We start from the raw sequence: 7,250 nt of genomic DNA, 5'->3' as shown, positions 1-7,250 counted from the left end.
TCAGCTGCCACTCCAGAAGGGCACGTTGCTGTCACAGATATAACTGTATTTGCCAGCCCAACCCACGGATCTCAGGCACCCTTTACCACTTGAAATGGCACTAGGAGCCTATGTGAGATTGACTGAATCAAGCCTGGACAGCAGGATTCAGTTGCCTTACAGTCATCTCCTAGCACTGAAGATGCTCCAGCATGTTTTGGCAGGCAGGTATGAGGAGGGATTTACAAGAGACCACACCTGTCTTGAGTGATAGCTAGAGGCCAGGTAGGATACTTCACACCACCTAAAAGTGCCACTAGACACCACTGTTTGGACAGCTGAAACTGGTCTATATTAGCTGGTCAATTATATCATTCTAGGGGCACTACTGACTGCATTAACTCGATCTCCAGTGACTACAGTGACAGATCCCTATTTCACATATAGACAGCTGAATTTAAACGTCTTAATATGGAACCAAATCCCACTCAATGGGTCTGAGTTCCCAACAATTTTCCTGTTGTTCGGGTGACCTTACAAAACACTGGGCCCAAGTTCAATCTTATTCAGTGAAATCAGAAGAGACAATGAGTCATGACACACAGAAAATCTGTATGCCACAGAGTTCTACACATTACTCATTACAAAAACAGAAATAAAATTGAGTTACTTCTGATGTACTATTCGACATAATGCCATTTGGCTGGCCTTAAATAATGTTATTTCTCAGCCTTATAGTATATGTATTTATAACCTATGAAATACCAGTTGGATGGTGCTTTGTGCAAGTACTACATTGGGGACAGAACTGAATTTGGTGGTGAATTCTGACAGTGGATAAAATTCTTCTCATTCACATGCTTTCATCTACAAATCTCAAAGATCTTTTCAAAGATTGTTATGCCTTGTTATTCATACCTGTAACTAAAGAAATTGTGGCGCACAAAGGTCCATGACTTTTTCAACACTACATCAGAAGTGAAAAGAGAACTCAAGCCTTCTGACTCAGCCACTGAACCACAAATAATGGATGAAATACAATGGTTAGTTCTGCTCTTATTTCACCTGCCTGTCTACAGGTGGCTTCAGGAACAGACAAAAGGAAATATATCTATGACTCCTTGAACCCATTTCTGCATGAGAGTAACTTACTCTCATAAGTACTTCCACTGAAATCAGTTTGTATGAAAAGTTGCACTGAATTCAAATGACAGCTGAATCACTGACTAGACAGTGCAAATATTTATTTTTAATACACTGTACATGCCGCATTCTGGTCTCCATTTAGAACGTTCATCCTGAGAGGATCTAATTTAATTATTCTTTTATATTTATGGCACATTCTCTGGCAGCACTATCTTCCAGATACCCTAACATCTCCAATATTATGCCTGACTATGTCAGGAATGAATCAGAAGCCACATTAAGACTTGTTATGTCATCATAAAAATTCACATTATCCACTACTTGAATACTCATGGAAAGTCTCAGGGCACTTTTTCTTCAATTAAATTAAATTCTGAAGGTCCCTCAATAGAAAACAGAAATTTTCAAAGCAATGAAAATAGGACCAGGCTTTTCAAGCCAAAACAATCATGATACTGAATCTTAAACAAGGTCAGTCGCTGACTCCTATCCAAAATTTGTAAGCTTCTATAGAAAGACTGGCATTTTAAAATCAAAGTTCCTGAGCCAAATTTATCCCTACCATAATGACAACACTGAATTAAATGAGTTTTAACATACAATCAATTTGGCCAATTATGCCCAGCATTCATTAATTGATTTTGTTGATTCATAGTATGAAAATTGAAGGCCCTCATATAATGGATGGATTCCAATCTCATTTAACAAAGCTGGCAAAAGTTTTACAATTTTATTTGCATTTCTTTTTTTTCAGATACGCCTACACTAACTCCTAATTATGTATATTTCTGTTTATTTATGTACTTAAATGGCTCCAGCACCAATATAGTATATGAGCCTCGCCTTGTTTTTAAAATCAAGAAAACAAAAACAAAACAAAACAATAGCAGGCGGTTTCTTTTTTCCTTTTCCATCTGAAGGAGAAATAGCTTGATTAGTTTTTGGAAAGGGGAGGTTGTTTATTTGCTTGTTTATGTTTGTGTGTGATTGAGTAAATGTCGTGTGTGTATGTCTGGAATTGGCAGGCAGCTCCTTATCTGTGCTGGCAGATATGTCCAGGATCTAAAAACAGCCTTTTGGAACTGGCTGTATGTCCCAAGAAGTCTATATACCAAGAAGTGATTTCAGCAGCTGCCTCAGAGCTGAGTCCTTCTGAGACCTCATTGCTCATTTTTGAAAAAAAAAAAATATATATATATATATATATGTACATATATATATTTAACAGTTATGGAATATTTCACCTACTGATTCAGATCCTCATCCTGTCCATCCTCCCAAGCTTTGCAGTATGTTATCCATTACCTACAAGATCAATTGTCTGCAGTGAGCTGGGCAGACATACAGAGTATAGCACACCTTGTCCACTAAATCTTTGGCTGGAAATCACCTCACTGAACTCTAGACAGCTGCACTGCAGCTGTCTCCAATGAAGCTGGTCACCTCAGGTTTCCTTTACAATCATATAGGCACTTTTAGGACACAGTCCATCTGACCTATTTTTGAGTGACTACTTCAACGTGCAATGAATCACACCCTCAAAGTACAATTCTTTTTTTTTTTTTTTTTTTTTTTTTTTTTTCTTGTTCTATTGCCCAGAAAGGAGGCCTGGAATAACTACTCTGATTCCTGTAGAGATATGACTATTTCAAGCTTAAGAAATACTATAGCAAATGAGGTCACAAATCCATAAAAGAAAGTACAAATCGTCTACCTACGGATGAAATCACGCCATTCTGAATACAGTATCACTAAGTTATCGATTCCTCAGCACTGCTACACTTGTGTTTAGCATAGCTCATGAAGAGAAGATGATAACTACACTTCTTATCCAAGGACAGAAGTAGTCCATATCGAGCTACAGCTTCAGCAGGGACTCTAATACATGAACAATTACATCTACAGATTTATATGTATCCAGAGTTTGTATCATACACACTGTGTGGGAGCTAAAAGCAAGCTACAGGCTCTCCCTCCCATTTCTACGAGCACTATCTGGTGTAACACACATCTGCCAAAATATGGAATAGGCTGGCAGCCACCCAGATGAACAGAGCCACAGGCAGTATATCCCATTTGGACCCTGCAGCATCCCCTCTCTGTGCTCAGGACATTCACACCCTGCACAAAGAATCACAGATATATTCAGCCAGGGGAAGGAAGAGGAAATGTTAGTATGACTGCGAGTGGGTCAGTTTCCTGACCAGTTTGACCATTCCCATCGCATTTTGCAATATATCTTACATTAAATCAACAATGGATAAAATTGATAAACAATACTGTAAAATAGATGTTTTAAATTGAGTAATACTACAGATTCTCACTGTGGTGAATCCACATTCCAGCGAGTTAGCTGATATAGCTGGAACCATCACAGGTGCAAGAAGGTGCACTTGGGTGAGTACTCTAAACTTTTACCACAATCAAAGAAAAGCAGGGCCACCACCATTACTGTTTCCAGTGGTGTTTTAAAGCAATGACTCACCCCTGACTATATTTTTCATAGAAATAAATAAGTTGCCTAATTTTAGGAGGTGTTCTGGGCAGTCTCCCATGGAAACAGAATTATGTGCCTTCTCCCTAGAAAAGGTCAGAAATAAATATTTGCACCTTTCTTCAGCATCTCCTATTGCTATCTTACATGGCTCCCTACACAGCAGAAAGCTATTATGAACCTCACGCTGAAGCAATTAACTCCTCCCACCTACTGCACAGTCATTTTTGGCACATATTTTAGGATTTTATTCAGGAAACTATCTTTCTGGGGATGTAGGCTTCAGTCCCTTCTGTGTACTTCCAACTTCCGCAGAGCTCCTGAGGTTAAAAAACAAAACAAAACAAAAAAAAACCCACAGGCTGGTGGATGAAATAAAGATATTGTAGTATGACAGGAAATGGACCGGAAAGGAGCCATCTAAGCCACCCTCTGCTCCACAGCAGGATCTAAACCATTCCTGAAAATTTTATTTATTCTGTTAAACATTAATTGGAAGAAACATAGAAATCTATGCAGCCCTAATTATGTTCCCACAGAAAACTCTAGAAGGGGAGAACTAGGCCAAATGCCTGAAATAATTCCTTCCCTTATCCAGATTTTTAAAAATGCTTTCTAAGTCACTCTGCCATGCCCACCAGCATTTATAGCTTTGAGGACAGAGTCAATTAAAAGGCTACTTTCCACATTCCTTAAATCTGCAGCTCTTTTCAGAGATTACACTTTAAAGGTCCTTAATATTATCAGCAGTTTCCAAACTCGAGTTCATTTACAGTACCTCTTGAAATGTTCTGGACCAGTGGATTGTAACTTCTTCTACTGGGCTCAATTTGTATATGAAAAGTTGAAATGACTGTTAAATGTTACCGTAATGATCTGAGGCTGTAAACCACAATGTCATTGTTAGATTTTCTAAATTTGATAACAAATGGTATATTTGGGGGTCTTGACCTTGCCTATTTGTAATGCAGAAATCTAATATGTTTCATTTACCACAATAAATTGCTGCAGTTGTCTTAGATCTGTCTGAAAAAAATGACTGTAGAAACTTTGATAATTTATACGGTTCAAAACTTTCTCCCTTGTTGAAGAAATGAAAGGATCTTTTCTCAAAACTTTGTTAGACTTCAGAAGACGCCTTCCATCAGGGCTTTCATTCTGTCATGGCTTGGAGCACACACAGCTATAGCAACAGCAGAATGCTTCAGCCCCTTCCTTGGCAAGTGACACCAAGCATTTCCCATAGGAGGTGTTTTTAGTAAAGGGTTGCAGATCCTTCACCCCTTCCCCTCATCAGCAATCTCAACCTCAAGCAGATAGTCCCCCTGGAGTACTTCTCCTCCTATTCATAATTCAAGACAAGAATAGCATACTAGGCGAGCCAGAGGACTCTCCCATCTCTGGCAATCTGACACTATGAGAAATGTTCTTCCGGTCTGTAAAGGCTCTTTTTTGAACCCTCTCCATTTATTCAACATTGTCCTTGAATTATGACTATGCAATATTTGACAATTGATACAGAATAATTGTTACAGAAATAATAGTTTTCTACTTTGCTACTTGAGGTTCCTTTATTACTGAAAGATAGTTAGCTTTCTTGGCCAGAGTAGCAGAAACTTATGCTCAGCTGATTATTTATTACTACTACGAAGTTCATTTCTTAGTCACTGACTGCCACAACAGAGATACACATCCCCTAAGTATGGCCTTCATGCTTTGTTTCTAGCTGTGTCTTTATACTCTCTCTTCTTCCAGATCATGGAAAAAGGGTAAGAAATTATCCCTGGGAAAGAAATGACCTATGCAGGCCCCTCTTCAAAGAAGATTCTCCATTCACAATTACAGTCTGGAGACTTGCCAATTAAACAGTTCTGAATCTACTTGATGTTTGCCATCGCTGAGTTTGTATTGCTCTACTGTTTTAAGCAAAGAATCATCCAGTAACAAGTCAAATACCTTACAGTAGCGTAAGTATATCATATTGACAGTATCATTGTAATCAACTATGTAAAAAGATACCATATTAGTCCGGTTCTATCTTCCTTAAGGCTGTGATAAATGGCCTTAATTATATTTCATTCCTTTAATTCTTTGTTAGTTAAGTGCCTTATCAGTCATTCCATTACTTTATTCGGGAACCTTTATCTTGCATTTCTTTATTTGGGAACCTTAATCTTAAATTTTGTAATTGCAATTAGAGAGCATGAGTGGGATCCTCTGAGGAAGCAAGAACCATCTGCCTTCCATTCAAAAGCAACAGATATTTGCCATGTTACTGTACATTAATGCCTTTTTCTTAAACATTATGTAAAAGTAAAAATGTAATATGTGCAAATTTTTAACAAACTAATCAAATTTGCCAGTACAAAAGCACATAGAAATGTGTTAAATGAACAGAAACCTGTATGTTTTCTAAATATTTTTTCTTCCATGAACAACTTGCATTGAAAGCGTTATTGGAAAACTGAAAAGTTTTGTTACTGTCTACTTTCAGGCCACTCTGCATGGCGATAACTGGAAATAATAAAACTAAGAAACAGCTCTCATTGTCACAGAATTCAAGGCTGTGTATATTGTAATATTTTTGTCTCCATTATATTTGATCATTTGGATCTTCAAAATCTGAGGACAACGCAGAATTGCAAAGTCTGGTTTCAGAGACTTATGGTGGAGACTTCAACATTTGCACAAAGCATCAAAAATTTCAACTGGGCTAGCACAAGAGTCAATCTACATTCAGCTCCAAGAACAGAATCTAAATCCTTGCACTATCTTTTAATCTTCCACTTCCTTCATAGTTTTCCCCAGTAAGTCTGTTTCTTCTCTCAGAAATAAAATGACCGGCGTTAAAATTAGTACACTATTAGGCAGATGGACAAGGTAGTGTCAATTCACATGATATTCTAGTATTTTAGTATCTTCTAACCATTTTGTTCCACTTTGGAGCAATTGTATGTAATTGTGGTCCCCATTAACATTATTCCCAAACTTTTGAAAATAGCTTTATTTCAAGAGGACTTGTTAAAATTATATGGATGGCCTCAGAGAATTAAATTAGGGGGATATATTGGTTAAGGCAATATAAAATATCACATCCATCAAGATAGTAAATAACTGAGTTATTTTGGAGACTACAATAACATCTTTTTTCCCTAGGCATATGCAGGTTATCCTTTGCCGTGGTACCTTAAAATAAGCTACGTATCTAGGGATTTGTCTTGTTTTCCAATGCCTTCTTTTTTTTTAGGAGCGTAATTCTTCTTGACCTAGAGGAAAACCACATCCCCTTCTCCTGTTTTGTGACCTAATTCTGCTGAAGACTCTCGACTCTGTGATACTATTTCTTCTGAAAACATGAAGATAGAACTGAAGATATTCTATTAACCAATGAAGAACTTACCTTCTCAAACTTTATCAGCTGGTTGTAAATTGGATACAAGTATAAATTTATCAGTCAAAGAAGGGAAGACCAGAAAAGCCCTTCTGCTACTAACATATATGCTCCATGTCACTAGAGATTTAGGTGAGCAAAGTGTCAGCAGCTTGTTCTGAGACAGTGAATTCTGGAAGCTATCAATGGGTCAAAGGAATTTGCTGAGTATAGCTGCAGCTCAAAACACAACTCTTTTAA

Source organism: Dromaius novaehollandiae, chromosome 1 (genome assembly GCF_036370855.1).
Source record: "Dromaius novaehollandiae isolate bDroNov1 chromosome 1, bDroNov1.hap1, whole genome shotgun sequence".
Lineage (NCBI taxonomy): Eukaryota > Metazoa > Chordata > Aves > Casuariiformes > Dromaiidae > Dromaius > Dromaius novaehollandiae.
Note: the sequence above shows the minus strand (reverse complement) of the source record.